The sequence below is a fragment of the Mytilus galloprovincialis genome, chromosome 2 (assembly GCF_965363235.1).
Source record: "Mytilus galloprovincialis chromosome 2, xbMytGall1.hap1.1, whole genome shotgun sequence".
NCBI lineage: Eukaryota > Metazoa > Mollusca > Bivalvia > Mytilida > Mytilidae > Mytilus > Mytilus galloprovincialis.
Genome location: NC_134839.1, coordinates 95673211 through 95690154, shown reverse-complemented (window position 1 = coordinate 95690154; position 16944 = coordinate 95673211). Strand labels below are relative to the sequence as shown.

The 16944-nt window shown below is 31.9% G+C and overlaps 1 long non-coding RNA gene across 1 annotated transcript; it reads left to right on the top strand.

Moving 5' to 3' along the window:
* LOC143064969 (uncharacterized) lies at positions 1-3410 on the top strand. Its single transcript, XR_012975366.1, has 3 exons — positions 1-158; positions 2179-2324; positions 3147-3410. It is a non-coding gene; the product is annotated as an uncharacterized LOC143064969 (long non-coding RNA).
* The last annotated feature ends 13534 nt before the right edge of the window (positions 3411-16944 follow it).

Sequence of the window (16944 nt, the reverse complement as noted above, 5' to 3'; positions counted from 1 at the left end):
TCTGTTTCCCGGCCGTTATTGAAATTCTTGACAATACCGTCCGGTATGGGCTAATTTTACTATTTGAAATGAACGATCTCGAGCATGCGCAGTTACGCATTGTTGTTCCTCTTTGCCGCTTCGAAGATGGTAGTGGGTTACAGAAAGCCACGATACAGGTGAGTGGAGTAATTTTAAGTTGCCCATCTTGAAAGTAAGATAGCCAAAACTCACCCGATTCGTGTGGTATAATTTTTTTGAACAATTATTAATCGCCCACAGATGGGCAAGCTTTTGAAGTGGCCGCGAGGCCCTTCTTTTTGTGTCAAACTCGCAACTTTAGCCCAAGAAATTGTTAAAAACAACTTTGCAAGCTTTCTAAGTAAAATATAAACGTGCTGCTCGTTTTTTTGACGAAAAAATCAGTATTTTCCTCTATTTTTACAAAGAAAGATTTGTACAAGTTGTGTTTTTATGATGTGAAACATGGGCGAGGGGTCTCAAAAAGGCGTACACAAGTCACAACCAATTTCAGAAGCAGTGATCACTGGTGATCCTCAAAACATGTCTACAACTCAAAGACCTGGGTTTATAGTGGACCCGGATTCGTTATGTTATGGTAGACCCCCTCCAAAAAAAGGGGGGGTCACCCGGTGTCATATTTATATAGAGGCATATACAGGCCTCAGAACACATTTATTCTTCCCCTTGGCTACAATGCATTTTTTAGTTACAGTCAAATTGAATTAAAAAATTTGCACCGCTACAAACATGAAATAAATTTAACTGCTTTAATATAGACCATTATTATTCTGATAAAATATACTTGTCCCAGGACAAATTCCATCAGTGCTTTTTCTTTTGAGGGCCCTATTAGCATGCCAATGGTAGGATTTGAATCTTGAATAAATGACGAAGGCTAATTTCTACCCTACTTTCATTTTGGCCAAATCACTACTTTCACTTCCAACAATAATTTTTTTCCACATGTTTTACTTATTTCAATATAAATGCAACTGATAGGACCACTTTAATAGTAAACATTTCAAAGAAAACAGTAGACAGATTACTTGGGAAGAAATACCCTATATAATAATTGGGAACTATATTCCTAGACCACGAACAAAGGGAATTAATTTTGATCTGAGGCCTACAGCTACATCAAGTGAAATTTTGGAAAGAAGTACAAATGTACAAACCTAAGATAAAAAAAACATATTGATAAATTTAGTAAAGGTTCTCAGGCTGTCTGTATCCGATGACGCTTGGTGTTAGTCCAAATAATTATGAGGTATTGAAAGGCTTTTACATTTTTTTTTGCTTTGAAGCCTTTCAGCTATGTATCACAAACTTTGTGTGACCCTCAAAATGTCAGACAATAAATCATTTGGTCATACAAACCCTAAAACAGTGGATCACATATTAATGCTTTCAGCATGGCCACCAGAAATTTCCACATTTTTCCTTCATAAGACCCTCAAAAATTATTTTACTAAATTTGTATCTATTTTAAATTTGCATGTACCAGACTCAGACATTGGGCTTGTGACTCAAGGCAGACTTTTGCAAGGCAAAATATGTATACCTTTAGAACATGTACATTGTTTGTAATTGTTTACATTTTTCTGTCAGTTACTGTAAATTTTAAGCCTTTTTAATTCAATGTAATTTATCCTAAATATTAGTTGAAAAGGCTCAACTCATCAGATGATCATCATGTATGTTTCAGTATTAATATTCATACATCATGTACATTGTACTTGCAAACTTTTCAAAATTTTGTGAGCATGCATATGTAAAGTGTATCAATAAAATTTCATCTTTTCACTGCTTGACTCGTCATGTAAAAAAAAAAATCTGTAGTGAGAATCCTGATAATGGTCATCCTCCTTTAACAATGTATATTGTCACAAGTGTTTTAATCAACAGTACTAACTATATTGTTTAAGCTTAAACATCCTTTAAAATCATTTGAATATCTGTTTTAAATATCATTGTTTATATAATAGAGTATGAAAATTCAGGTCAACAAATCTCATGAGGGAATTTGAAAGAAAGCAGGTCTTGAAATTTGTTTATATTCTATAGATCTAAAACTTGTTTTGATTAAAACATGTAAAAGACTATTTATTGACCTCACTTTGAATTTGTGTTATCCGAATTTTTGAAATCAATGTTTATAGTTGAATTGTCTTTCAGAAATGGTCTACCAGTATTTGACACGAGAAGGCCTAGGTACAGTAGGACTAGCTTTCTTGCATGTTTGTCAGAGGGATGACCCTAGTAAAAAGGTCTGACATTCCATACCTGATAATGAAAGAAAACACCAGAAACTATTTACTGAGGTGATTTTAAATAAACTAAATGGGATTTCATATATGAACATAATTAGTCCCTGATTCATAAAAAATGTACAGTATATTTAAAGTACAATAAAATTAAATCACTTAGTCTAGTGTTTTATTTATACTACTAGTACTTTTAAAATTGATGATTATTAAAGAAAGACAACTCTTACTTCCAACATTTCTGGACAAAATGTTACTTGAATCAGTGATTTAAGATCACTCATTTCAGTCTAACTGATATATACAAGTATGTACAAGTATTTATATACATGTATAAACTTGTAAGGTTAAAAAAATAAGCTAGTTTTCGATTTTACCTGTATAAGACTGATTTTTTTGTGGATCGAATCAGTCAATCTAATGATTTACCTTTATTTCACTTTCAATGTTGACATTCTTTTCTAATAACTGATTAATAGCCTAACACACATCAACCATGCATAATCCATTTCTAGCTAAGGGTTTAATTGAAGATCACATGAATAGGGATTCAATGAGGTTGAATTATTCACTTGCAAGTGTCTTAATTCATCATCAGTGTTTCTGAGCTTAATCACAAGTCAGAAATATGAAATTTTACCTCTGCCAAATGATAAATTACAAGTCAGCATTTTTTTTTTAATTGCTGCATTAAAAATATCAGAAAATACCATGACATATAACAAGAAGAGATATATACAAAATGTATAAAAACTAGAAGGGGATTTTTTTCCATGCCACATTAATGGACATGATGTATGCATAATTTTTTGTTTTACATACATTGTACATCAACATTTATTATATACATGTACAATAATATGTACTTTTTTCTTTCAGGAACAATGATAAACAAGTGAACTTATGGTTTAAAACTACCAAAGTGTGAAGTAATGAATAAAAGAGTAACGTAAAGTCAGACAATACAACCTGAGGTGTCAGAATTTGTGCAAAATTTTGTTATTTGCAGATACATGGATGGATTTTGTCAAAATATGAACACTGGGATAAAATTGTTATTTTTTTCGTAGAAAAGATCCGGTCGTGTTCCATAAATGTATTTTTAAAAAATAATGAATTTAAGAATTAAAATCATTATTTGTTTACTGAGTTTATTGCTGCCCAAAAAGAGGTTATTGTCTCTACTTTTCTACAATTTATTATTTCATAAATTGATTGTATATCTTCTATAATGTTTATGTGACAGAAAATATGGATTAATAGTGCCCTGTTGTTGACATTAGTCTAATATAGTAGTCTCTTGTTTGTTTGGGCAAAAGTAGAATGTATTTTAAGAATTAAGCAATTTATACAAACGGTATTGTTTCAATGGGGTTTCATTCAAAGTCTTGAAATTGTGGGGTCTTTTTGCATGCTGAATCAAACTATATTGCTATTTTGGATTTTTGGGTCCTGCTTTTACATTGGTCAACATTGAGGTTTTAAGGATCCAAAATAAAAAAAACTGTTTGAATTCATTAAAAAAAATATTATTTAGTCTCTTTGATTAGCCAAAACTAACAGTGTACACACTATTTCTAATTTTTATGCCCCACCTACGATAGTAGAGGGGCATTATGTTATCTGGTCTGTGCGTTCGTTAGTTTGATCGTCTTTCCAGTTTCAGGTTAAAGTTTTTGGTCGAGTTAGTTTTTGATGAAGTTGAAGTCCAATCAACCTGAAACTTAGTATATATGTTCCATATGATATGATCTTTCTTATTTTAATGTCAAATTAGAGTTTTGACCCCAATTTCACGGTCCACTGAACATAGAAAATGATAGTGCGAGTGGGGCATCCATGTACTGGGAACACATTCTTGTTTAGTCCTTTTTGAATTTGGTCCATATTGAGCTAATTTTAGATCCTAATTTTAATTTTGTTTGATTACTACAAATATTGAATTTGTTGGTTTGCTTGATATGCTGGATATAACTGTGTATTCAGAATTTTCATTTTGTGTCTAATTTTTAAAATTGGTCCATATTAAGGTTCAAAAGGTCCAAAATGAAACATTACAAGTCCTTTTGGAATTTCATCCACATTGAATGTAAAAAAGATGATGTGGTATAATTGCAGATGAGACAACTCTCCACAAGAGAAATCACAGAAATCAACAACTATTGGTTACTGTACAGCCTTCAACAAGGAATAATGCCCATACTGCATTGTCAGTTATAAAAGGCCCTGAAATGACAAAAGTCATTTTAGGTCCAAAATATAGTTTTGTTTGGTTTCAACATGCATAAAATGAATTTTGTTAGTTTCTTTGATATGCTGGATCTAACAGTGTACTTGGAATTTTGATTTTTGGCCTGTCATGGTTTTCAAATTGGCTCATATTAAGGTCCGAAGGGTAAAAAATTAGTTAAAAAAATATATGTTTTGTTGGTGGTTTAAAATGCTGAATCTACCTAAACATTTAGATTTTGGATACTGGACCCTAATGCAAATGTAGGTATATGTCTAATTTGAATTTTTATACGACCGCAAAAATTGAAAAAATTTTGGTCGTATATTGGTATCGCGTTGGCCTCGTCGTCGTTGTTGTCCGTCGTCCGAAGACATTTGGTTTTGGCACTTAACTTTAGTAAAAGTAAATAGAAATCTATGTAATTTAAACACAAGGTTTATGACCATAAAAGAAAGGTTGGGATTGATTTTGGAAGTTTTGGTCCCAACAGTTTAGGAATTAGGGGCCAAAAAAGAGCCCAAATAAGCATTATTCTTGGTTTTCGCACAATAACTTTAGTATAAGTAAATAGAAATCAATGAAATTTAAACACAAGGTTTATGAACACAAAAGGAAGGGTTGGGATTGATTTTGGGAGTTGAGATCCCAACAGTTTAGGAATTGGGGGCCAAAAAGGGGCCCAAATAAGCATTTTTCTAGGTTTTCTCATCATAACTTAGGTATAAGTAAATAGAAATCTATGAAATTTAAACACAAGGTTTATGACCATAAAAGGAAGGTTGGGCTTGGTTTTGGGAGGTTTGGTCTCAACAGTTTAGGAATAAGGGGCCAAAAGGGTCCAAAATTAAACTTTGTATGATTTCATCAAAAATTGAATAATTGGGGTTCTTTGATATGCCGAATTTAACTGTGTATGTAGATTCTTAATATTTGGTCCCATTTTCAAATTGGTCTACATTAAGGTCCAAAGGGTCCAAAATTAAACTTAGTTTGATTTTAACAAAAATTGAATCCTTGGGGTTCTTTGATATGCTGAATCTAAAATTGTACATAGATTTTTATACGACCGCAAAATTTGAAAATTTTTTCGTCGTATATTGCTATCACGTTGGCGTCGTCGTCGTCGTCGTCGTCGTCCGAATACTTTTAGTTTTTCGCACTCTAACTTTAGTAAAAGTGAATAGAAATCAATGAAATTTTAACACAAGGTTTATGACCACAAAAGGAAGGTTGGGATTGATTTTGGGAGTTTTGGTCCCAACATTTTAGGAATTAGGGGCCAAAAAGGGCCCAAATATGCATTTTCTTGGTTTTCGCACTATAACTTAAGTTTAAGTGAATAGAAATCTATGAAATTTTGACACAAGGTTTATGACCACAAAAGGAAGGTTGGGATTGATTTTGGGAGTTTTGGTTCCAACAGTTTAGGAATTAAGGGCCAAAAAGGGCCCAAATAAGCATTATTCTTGGTTTTCGCACAATAACTTTAGTATAAGTAAATAGAAATCAATGAAATTTTAACACAAGGTTTATGACCACAAAAGGAAGGTTGGGATTGATTTTTGGAGTTGAGGTCACAACAGTTTATGAATTAGGGGCCAAAAAGGGGCCCAAATAAGCATTATTTTTGGTTTTTGCATCATAACTTTAGTATAAGTAAATAGAAATCTATGAAATTTAAATACAAGGTTTATGACCATAAAAGGAAGGTTGGGTTTGATTTTGGGAGTTTTGATCCTAACAGTTTAGGAATAAGGGGCCCAAAGGGTCCAAAATTGAACTTTGTGTGATTTCATCAAAAATTGAATAATTGGGGTTCTTTGATATGCCGAATCTAACTATGTATGTAGATTCTTAATTTTTGGTCCCGTTTTCAAATTGGTCTACATTAAGGTCCAAAGGGTCCAAAATTAAACTTAGTTTGATTTTAACAAAAATTGAATCCTTGGGGTTCTTTGATATGCTGAATTTAAAAATGTACTTAGATTTTTAATTATTGGCCTAGTTTTCAAGTTGGTCCAAATGGGGGTCCAAAATTAAACTTTGTTTGATTTCATCAAAAATTGAATAAATGGGTTCTTTGATATGCCAAATCTAACTGTGTATGTAAATTCTTAATTTTTGGTCCAGTTTTCAAATTGGTCTACATTAAGGTCCAAAGGGTCCAAAATTAAACTAAGTTTGATTTTAACAAAAATTAAATTCTTGGGCTTATTTGATATGCTTTATCTAAATATGTACTTTGATTTTTGATTATGGGCCCAGTTTTCAAGTTGGTCCAAATCAGGATTCCATATCAAGTATTGTGCAATAGCAAGAAATTTTCAATTGCACAGTATTGCACAATAGCAAGAAATATCTAATTGCACAATATTGTGCAATAGCAATTAATTTTCAATTGGAGTTATCTTTCTTTGTATAGAATAGTAGTTGATAATATATGTTGGAAATTTGCCAGACATGACTATGATGTCATTTTCTATTTTTATTTGCCAATAACTTTATGTAAATAACTTCATTGGAAATTTGCCAATATAAAATGTTGCTGATGAAGCTTTTTTTCCTTATCTTATCTAAAATGTTTTTAGATAATGTATGTTGGACATTTGCCAGACATGACTATGATGTCATTTTCTATTTTTATTTGCCAATAACTTTATGTAAATAACTTCATTGAAAATTTGCCAATATAAAATGTTGCTGATGAATTTTTTTTTATTGTTTTATACAATAAACAATGTATATTCACTTTTACTACCAACCAATCTTTACCATTCAGTGATAACAAGCACTTTATTTTACATTTTAATATTTTATGATGTATTTAAATGAGTAGTTATTGTTGCAAACTCCATTAGAAATTTGAATTGATATCAGTTTTGGAGAAAGGGAAACAGGGATGTGAAAAAAAAGGGGGGGGGGGGTTTAAATTTTTCTCATTTCAGATTTCATAAATAAAAAGAAAATTTCTTCAAACATTTTTTTAAGAGGATTAATATTCAACAGCATAGTGAATTGCTCAAAGGCAAAAAAAAACTTTTAAGTTCATTAGACCACATTCATTCTGTGTCAGAAACCTATGCTGTGTCAACTATTTAATTTTAGATTTAAAAAGTTTGAAGAAGAAATCTTTAATTGATTTGTAAAATCTTGACATTTGTTTTGTGTAAAAAAAACCCATGTAATGTCAAAAATTTGATCACAATCCAAATTCAGAGCTGTATCACGCTTGAATGTTTTGTCCATACTTGCCCCAACTGTTCAGGGTTCGACCTCTGCGGTCGTATAAAGCTGCGCCCTGCGGAGCACCTGGTTGATTATTGGTCCAGTTTTCAAGTTGATCCAAATCGGGGTCCAAAATTAAACTTTGTTTGATTTCATCAAAAATTGAGTAATTGGGGTTCTTTGATATGCCAAATCTAACTGTGTATGTAGATTCTTAATTTTTGGTCCCGTTTTCAAATTGGTCTACATTAAAGTTCAAAGGGTCCAAAATTAAACTAAGTTTGATTTTAACAAAAATTGAATTCTTGGGCTTCTTTGATATGCTGAATCTATTTTTGATTATTGGCCCAGTTTTCAATTTGGTCCAAATCAGGAGCCAAAATTATTATATTAAGTATTGTGCAATTGCAAGAAATTTTCAATTGCACAGTATATTCAGCAATAGCAAGAAATCTTCAATTGCACAGTACTGTGCAATCGCAAGAAATTATAATTGCACAGTATTGTGCAATAGCGAAAAATCTTCAATTGCACAGTATTGTGCAATAGCAAATATTTTCAATTGCACAGTATTGCGCAATAGCAAGAAATATCTAATTGCACAATATTGTGCAATAGCAAGAAATTTTCAATTGGAGTTATCTTTCTTTGTCCAGAATAGTAGTTGAATCAACTTAAATCATTGTTTTATACAATATACAATGTATATTCACTTTTACTACCAACTGATAAATTAAAACAATCTTTACCATTCAGTGATAACAAGCACTTTATTTTACATTTTAATATTTTATGATGTATTTAAATGAGTAGTTATTGTTGAAAACTCCATTAGAAATTTGAATTGAGATCAGTTTTGGAAAAAGGGAAAGGGGGATGTGAAAAAAAAATTGGGGGGAGGGGGGGGTTCAATTTTTCTCATTTCAGATTTCATAAATAAAAAGAAATTTCTTCAAACATTTTTTTGAGAGGATTAATATTCAACAGGATAGTGAATTGCTCAAAGGCAAAAAACAGATTTTAAGTTTATTAGACCACATTCATTCTGTGTCAGAAACCCATGCTGTGTCAACTATTTATTAATTATGGGCCCAGTTTTCAAGTTGGTCCAAATCAGGGTCCAAAATTTAACTTTGTTTGATTTCAACAAAAATTGAATATATGGGGTTCTTCAATATGCTGAATCTAACCATGTATTTAGATTTTTAACATTTGGGCCCGGTTATCAAATTGGTCCACATTGAGGTCTAAAGGGTCTAAAATTGAACATTATTTGATTTCATCAAAAATTGAATTCTAGGGGTTGTATGATATGTTGAATCTAACCATGTATTTAGATTTTAAATATTGGACCATAAATGGTAAATGTCCATTTTAAAATTTTTAAGTTTTTAAGTTTAAGTTCTTAGACCACATTCATTCTGTGAAACCTATGCTGTGTCAACTAGTTAATCACAATCCGTGCTGAATCCAGCTTGAATGTTGTGTCTATACTTGCCCCAACTGTTCAGGGTTCAACCTCTGCGGTCGTAAAAAGCTGCGCCCTGTGGAGCATCTGGTTTTACATGCATAGACCACATTCATTCGGTTTCGGAAACCTTTACTCTGTCAAATTTTAATCACAATTGAAATACAAAGCTGTATCAAGCTTGAATGTTTTATCAAATATTGTTCAGCCTTCAGGGTTCAACATCTGCAGTCGTATCAAGATGTGACGTCTGGCTCATTTCAATTTTTGTTGTGTGAATTTCCATGATTATGAGTAATATGTTTACTATTTGGTATATTGGTTCCTTGCAATGTCTACATGCCTATCAGACAGGGTTTACCTGACCTCAACTTCATTTCAGATAACTTTGATACTGTAGGTAAACTGTATTTGATTTGTGAAATGATTGTAAGGCACACTTGACCGTTGGCAGGTTTCATGTGACCTTGACCACAAGGTTCCATATCACAAATATAAGGCTGGGATTGAGTTTAAAGCTAATTGCTCAAAACATACAGGAATCCAGGACCATAGACCGGCATTTTTTGTAGTTTCCAGACAGTAACTTGTGTTTAAGAATATCTATCTAAAATTGTACTACATGTACAAAGAGAAGGCTGGGATTGAGTTTGAGGGTAATTGTTCTAAGGCGGGTACTATATATAGTATTTTATTTCCTGTATTAAGATATAGCTTCACCTTTATATCTTTTCAACTAGTTAAGATGGCCACAGAAAAGACATTAAGAATCAAGATAATTTGTATATGCCCGTTTACGGAACATATTGTGTTATTCAGTTGACTGTGTGTCCGTCCGTCGTCAACATGTTGGACATTAACTTTAAAACCCATTTACCAATTTTCATAAAACTTTGTTTTTTATCTATTGACGTGAGCTCCCTTTTGTTTTATTTGATAAATATATTTTACGTTTCCGAGTTGAATTTTTTTTTTTCATTAAAAAGAATGCTTTCACCAACTTGCGAGATTTTGGTGAATTGTTTTTATCTATTGACAAGAACTCCCTTTTGATTTTTATAAATTTAATATTTCACGTTTCTGAGTTACAGAGTCATATATTTGTCAGAAAAAGGGATTTCTCTAGATTTGGACAAAAACTAAAAAATGCTTTCAGCAGTTCTCATGAAACTTTGTAGTCCGAGATTACTCTGCAAGACGTGATCCCACGGCCCAAGCTTGTCTGGCAAAACAACCGTTGGACGTCAGAGTAATCTCGGACTAGAAACTTTGGTAAATAGTTTATATCTGTTGATGTTTATAATTTTATAAATTTTAGATTTTACATTTCTGAGTTGTGGGGTTTTATTCACTTAAAAAAAAGGTGGGATTTTCCCGTTTTCGAACAATAACTAAACAATGCGTCAGCAAATGTTATGAAATTTTGGTGAATTGTTTATATCTATTAATGTAATCTCCTGTTTGATTTTTATACGACCGCAAAATTTGAAAAATTTTTCGTCGTATATTGCTATCATGTTGGCGTCGGCGTCGTCGTCGTCGTCGTCGTCGTCCGGCGTCCGAATACTTTTAGTTTTCGCACTCTAACTTTAGTAAAAGTGAATGGAAATCTATGAAATTTTAACACAAGGTTTATGACCACAAAAGGAAGGTTGGTATTGATTTTGGGAGTTTTGGTCCCAACATTTTAGGAATTAGGGGCCAAAAAGGGCCCAAATAAGCATTTTCTTGGTTTTCGCACTATAACTTTAGTTTAAGTGAATAGAAATCTATGAAATTTTGACACAAGGTTTATGACCACAAAAGGAAGGTTGGGATTGATTTTGGGGGTTTTGGTTCCAACAGTTTAGGAATTAAGGGCCAAAAAAGGGCCCAAATAAGCATTATTCTTGGTTTTTGCACCATAACTTTAGTATAAGTAAATAGAAATCTATGAAATTTAAACACAAGGTTTATGACCATAAAAGGAAGGTTGGGTTTGATTTTGGGAGTTTTGGTCCTAACAGTTTAGGAATAAGGGGCCCAAAGGGTCCAAAATTGAACTTTGTGTGATTTCATCAAAAATTGAATAATTGGGGTTCTTTGATATGCCGAATCTAACTATGTATGTAGATTCTTAATTTTTGGTCCCGTTTTCAAATTGGTCTACATTAAGGTCCAAAGGGTCCAAAATTAAACTTAGTTTGATTTTAACAAAAATTGAATCCTTGGGGTTCTTTGATATGCTGAATTTAAAAATGTACTTAGATTTTTAATTATTGGCCTAGTTTTCAAGTTGGTCCAAATGGGGGTCCAAAATTAAACTTTGTTTGATTTCTTCAAAAATTGAATAAATGGGTTCTTTGATATGCCAAATCTAACTGTGTATGTAGATTCTTAATTTTTGGTCCAGTTTTCAAATTGGTCTACATTAAGGTCCAAAGGGTCCAAATTAAACTAAGTTTGATTTTAACAAAAATTAAATTCTTGGGCTTATTTGATATGCTTTATCTAAATATGTACTTTGATTTTTGATTATGGGCCAAATTTTCAAGTTGGTCCAAATCAGGATTCCATATCAAGTATTGTGCAATAGCAAGAAATTTTCAATTGCACAGTATTGCACAATAGCAAGAAATATCTAATTGCACAATATTGTGCAATAGCAATTAATTTTCAATTGGAGTTATCTTTCTTTGTATAGAATAGTAGTTGATAATATATGTTGGAAATTTGCCAGACATGACTATGATGTCATTTTCTATTTTTATTTGCCAATAACTTTATGTAAATAACTTCATTGGAAATTTGCCAATATAAAATGTTGCTGATGAAGCTTTTTTTCCTTATCTTATCTAAAATGTTTTAGATAATGTATGTTGGAAATTTGCCAGACATGACTATGATGTCATTTTCTATTTTTATTTGCCAATAACTTTATGTAAATAACTTCATTGGAAATTTGCCAATATAAAATGTTGCTGATGAAGTTTTTTTTATTGTTTTATACAATAAACAATGTATATTCACTTTTACTACAAACCAATCTTTACCATTCAGTGATAACAAGCACTTTATTTTACATTTTAATATTTTATGATGTATTTAAAAGAGTAGTTATTGTTGCAAACTCCATTAGAAATTTGAATTGATATCAGTTTTGGAAAAAGGGAAACGGGGATGTGAAAAAAGGGGGGGGGTTAAATTTTTCTCATTTCAGATTTCATAAATAAAAAGAAAATTTCTTCAAACATTTTTTTGAGAGGATTAATATTCAACAGCATAGTGAATTGCTCAAAGGCAAAAAAAAACTTTTAAGTTCATTAGACCACATTCATTCTGTGTCAGAAACCTATGCTGTGTCAACTATTTAATTTTAGATTTAAATAAGAAGAAATCTTTAATTGATTTGTAAAATCTTGACATTTGTTTTGTGTAAAAAAACCCATGTAATGTCAAAAATTTGATCACAATCCAAATTCAGAGCTGTATCACGCTTGAATGTTTTGTCCATACTTGCCCCAACTGTTCAGGGTTCGACCTCTGCGGTCGTATAAAGCTGCGCCCTGCGGAGCACCTGGTTATAAATTTCAAATTAAATTTATTCTATGAAAATGTGACGGGCGTATCATGATGCGCTCATGTCATTACTGTAAATGTTTATTGATTTATAGCATACAAAAAAATAAAGCACTGTAAAAAAGTTTGGAAGTTGAAAGAATGGCATGTACTTTATAATAATAATTGTCCAGGTGGGATGCTTTAAAACAAGAATAGGCTTCATATTTTAAACAAATTTGGGACAAAAAAAACTACAATACACCAGTTGAAAGGAGGGCATAAATGTTTTACTTATCTTAATACTAGTAACAGACATGGTCTATTTTGACATTTCCCTTCAGTAAAAATATTAATAAAAAAAAATCCCTAAAAGGCTTAATCAAATCAGTCATGGTCAGTGCATAATTATAGCAAAACTGTTTTTATGTTTACCGGACAGGGATAGATAAAAGTAGGGATGTGGAATTAAAAAAAATGGAAAAAGGGGGGGGGGGGGGTGGGGGCTTGGAATGTGTAATTCAAGAAATGAAAGCTTAAAGGGAGAGAGTTTCAAAATAACAGCGATTTAGCACCCCCCCCCCCCCCCCCACTCATGTATATCAAACAAAAGCCTGATGGTGTACCACCAATAAAGTTTTGTTTTCAGCCTTTATGAGATTTAAGAGGAAAGGATAGGAGGGCTTATCGGGGTCGTTTTTTTTAAGCTCAGGATTTCGGGATCCGGGATTTCTTTTTCCGAATTTCGGGATTTCGGGATGTCGGGATTTTAATTTATTTAAATTCGGGACTTCGGGATTTCGTGTTTTTAAGCCCGGGTTTCGGGATCAGGACCCTTCCTAACCCCCCTCATTTATTGACCTATAAATTATATTGTTGCTCTATCGGCTATCTATGATAAGCTCGTACATTTCACGAAAATTATTAAATGAGGAAAGCAGTCGACATGTAATCTATATTTCTTTGTTGTTAAATAAAAGGCAGTTACTATTTTGCCGGCACTGTGTGAAATATCTTAGTTCAAACCGGCAAAATAGTCTATTTCTATAGAAATGGCTATTTTACTGACATCATTAATTTAGTGTCATTTTGCCAGCGCTGGAAAAATAGAATATATTAAGTTAGCAGAGGGACATTTTATCATTATGTATACATGATAATAAATTAATTAAAATTAATGAAAACTAATAGAGACAAGTCCCGTTAGAATAGTAAGTACCTGGTAAGCGGAAGTCAAGGTGAAAACTATTTTATTTAAAGATATGGTATACCAATCAAATAGCTAGCTATTATTTCAAAAGCAATATTTTTGGAGCTATGCGGTTGTCTATATTTGTATATATATATTTTTTTATCAAATTTATGATGATGCAATATATTTCTATATTAATTAGGTCAGTTATATCACAGACATATAATACATGCAATTATTTAATTATTGTATTATATGTCTCTGGTTATATTAATCAGAGCTGGTCAAATATCATATTTGCTATTTTGCCGATGCCCGATAAAAAGCCTTTGCTTTCATATAATTATGTTTCCCCTATTATAAAATCAAGAATTAATGAGTTTGTGATGTTTCCACAAACTGATCAAGAAATTACTTCAGTAGACTGACGTTTAACGCCATTTCAACTGGTACCGTATGAGGACGTCGTCAAACCGGGAACCGAAACGTTCAAGTTCAAGGCCATCATTAGCTCATACCGACCGTTAATATTTGTATATTCCGAAGGCATACTGAATGTTTTACGGAGGGGACCAAAGCCGAGTGTAAGTCATAAGGCGAGGGGTTCTTAGGGCCGCTCTAGGCCCCAGAAGCTCTTGTGTTATTAGTGAAAAAATCCTGCGTTCTCTGAATTTCAGGCCTGCGACTTAACATGACCTCACAACAATCAGATTTTCAGCAGTTTAAAATCAACTTTTGAAACTAAATATATGATAAATTAAAAACCAATTGTTCAAAGAACAATTGAAGGTCTTTCCACCAATAAGGATCTATTTTGATATGAAAATATTAAAATTCAGTTGAAAATGTCAGTTCCTATGGCTAAATGATATATAAATATGAATTTCAAGCAAAGGTCAAAATCTAGAACGTCCAATTAACCTATGACCTTGACCTCAATTTCAAGGTCATAAGCCAAGGATCCCAAATTAAAAGACCCTAGGTCTGTATTATGTATGGTTCATGAGTAATATCACTTTACGCATAATTCTAAATATAACAGGGGCAAAAAACCCATTTATTCTCTTCGCACCCTTCCAATCAAAATGTATAAGTTACGACATGTCGCAACTAACAATTTAGTAAAAATAATTTGTTGAAATCTTATAAGGTTAATGAAAAAGAGTGAAAATAAGCAAAAATCAAAATTTAGAATTTGACCTTGACCTTTGACCTTGACCTAATTTTCATTTTTTTGGACCAAGGATCTTAAATCAAAAGACCCTAAGCCTTTACTTTATAATGATAATGAGTTATATTACCATACAACTAATATAAGATATAAAAGGGGGAAAAGTCGCATCAAATGTTTACGTACCCTTTTAACTAAAATTTACGTGTTACGCCATGTCGTAACACACATTTTGTGAAAATATTTTGTCGATATCTTATAGGATTTCTGAAAATAAGAGATAACAAGCCAAAATCATATTTTTGAACATGACCTTGACCTTTGACCTTGACCTCATTTTCATTTTTTTGGACCAAGGACCTCAAATCAAAAGACCCTAGGCCTCTATCACTAATGGTTTTCCAGTGACAAATTTATTTCATTTATTTCATTACAAAAGGGGAAATAACTCTCATATGGAGTCTTCGTAAAGCTTCGGTGAAAATAAAACGTAACATCCTGAGGATATAACGAGCAATTTGGAAAAATAAATTTGTCGCTTTCTTTTACGGTTGCGGAGGAGATCTGATAACAAGAAAAACAGTGTTTGGGGAGATAACTCTTACAAAGAAAAGTGTTCGGTTAAACAGGGTCAGTTTCAAAAGCGTATAGACTGAATGATATCATATACAAAAAAACTAAGCGACATCTTTTGAAACATTTTTACACCGCAAGAAAAAAATTAGGCGGAAGAAAAAAAAAAAAATAATCAGAACAAATACAATAGGTCTTTCCACAAGAAAGGTGGAAAGACCTAATAAATTTGAAGAAAACAATAATTAGAGAAAAACAAACTTCTAATGTGTATTGGGTTGAGTTAGATTGGATAATAAGGAACAACGTCTGTGCAACTTACATGATATTTTTTAAATGAGAAAATACATTAATGAATACAATTACATTTCTCTATGTTTTAGTCTTTTTTAACTTTTAATTCTCAAATATAATTCTAAAAATCAAGGACCATTTCCCTCCTTTCATCAGAGACATATAATACAATGTATTATATGTCTCTGCTTTCATATGCTGAAAAAATATGTCTGATTTCACGGTTTATGTTCAAAAGACCAAGCCAGATAATTTCTTGATTGTAATTGTATTTCTCAAGTCTTCTCATGGTACTGAAAGACCATTCTGCTATTGCATCGGCAACACAACCACAATGCTGGTTCCGAAAATGAATAGAGTATACTTGTTTCCGGAATGTAGTATAGCTACAAAATGACTATTATCATATTTGTATGTTACTTTTTAATTTAGGCTTATTACTTCACTTCTTTTCTTAATAGATTCCCCATATTTTTATTTTTTGTCAAATTTTCGATGTGTACGCAACATAATTTTTTTATTTTTTTTTAAATAAGAAGTTTAAGTGTTTATATGAGCAACAGTAACAAAAGTTTTTAACTAGAAAATTTTGATATTTAATTATTATTCTTAAATTTTAATTTTAGTGAGATATAATTTAATCAGAGCCAGCTAAATAGCAAAATTGCTATTTTGCCGGTGCCGGTCAAATAGCCACTGCCTTTTAGATAATAGACGACTACCAATTTAAAAAAAAATGAGGTTTTAGGGTTTAAATTTTAGATTTAAAATCATACAAAGTTGAGATTTTGAAGATCATATTTTAAGCTCTTAGATTTTAGATTTTAAAATCTGACTCAAAACTTAACATGCTCAAGGATACCACGTACGCGATATAGCATCACATAGAAAACCCTATCGACCACTCCAGACCGAAACAAATGCTTGTAAAAAGTAGATCTAGACAATTTTTTAACTGCCGATATGCTAAACATTTTATTATCA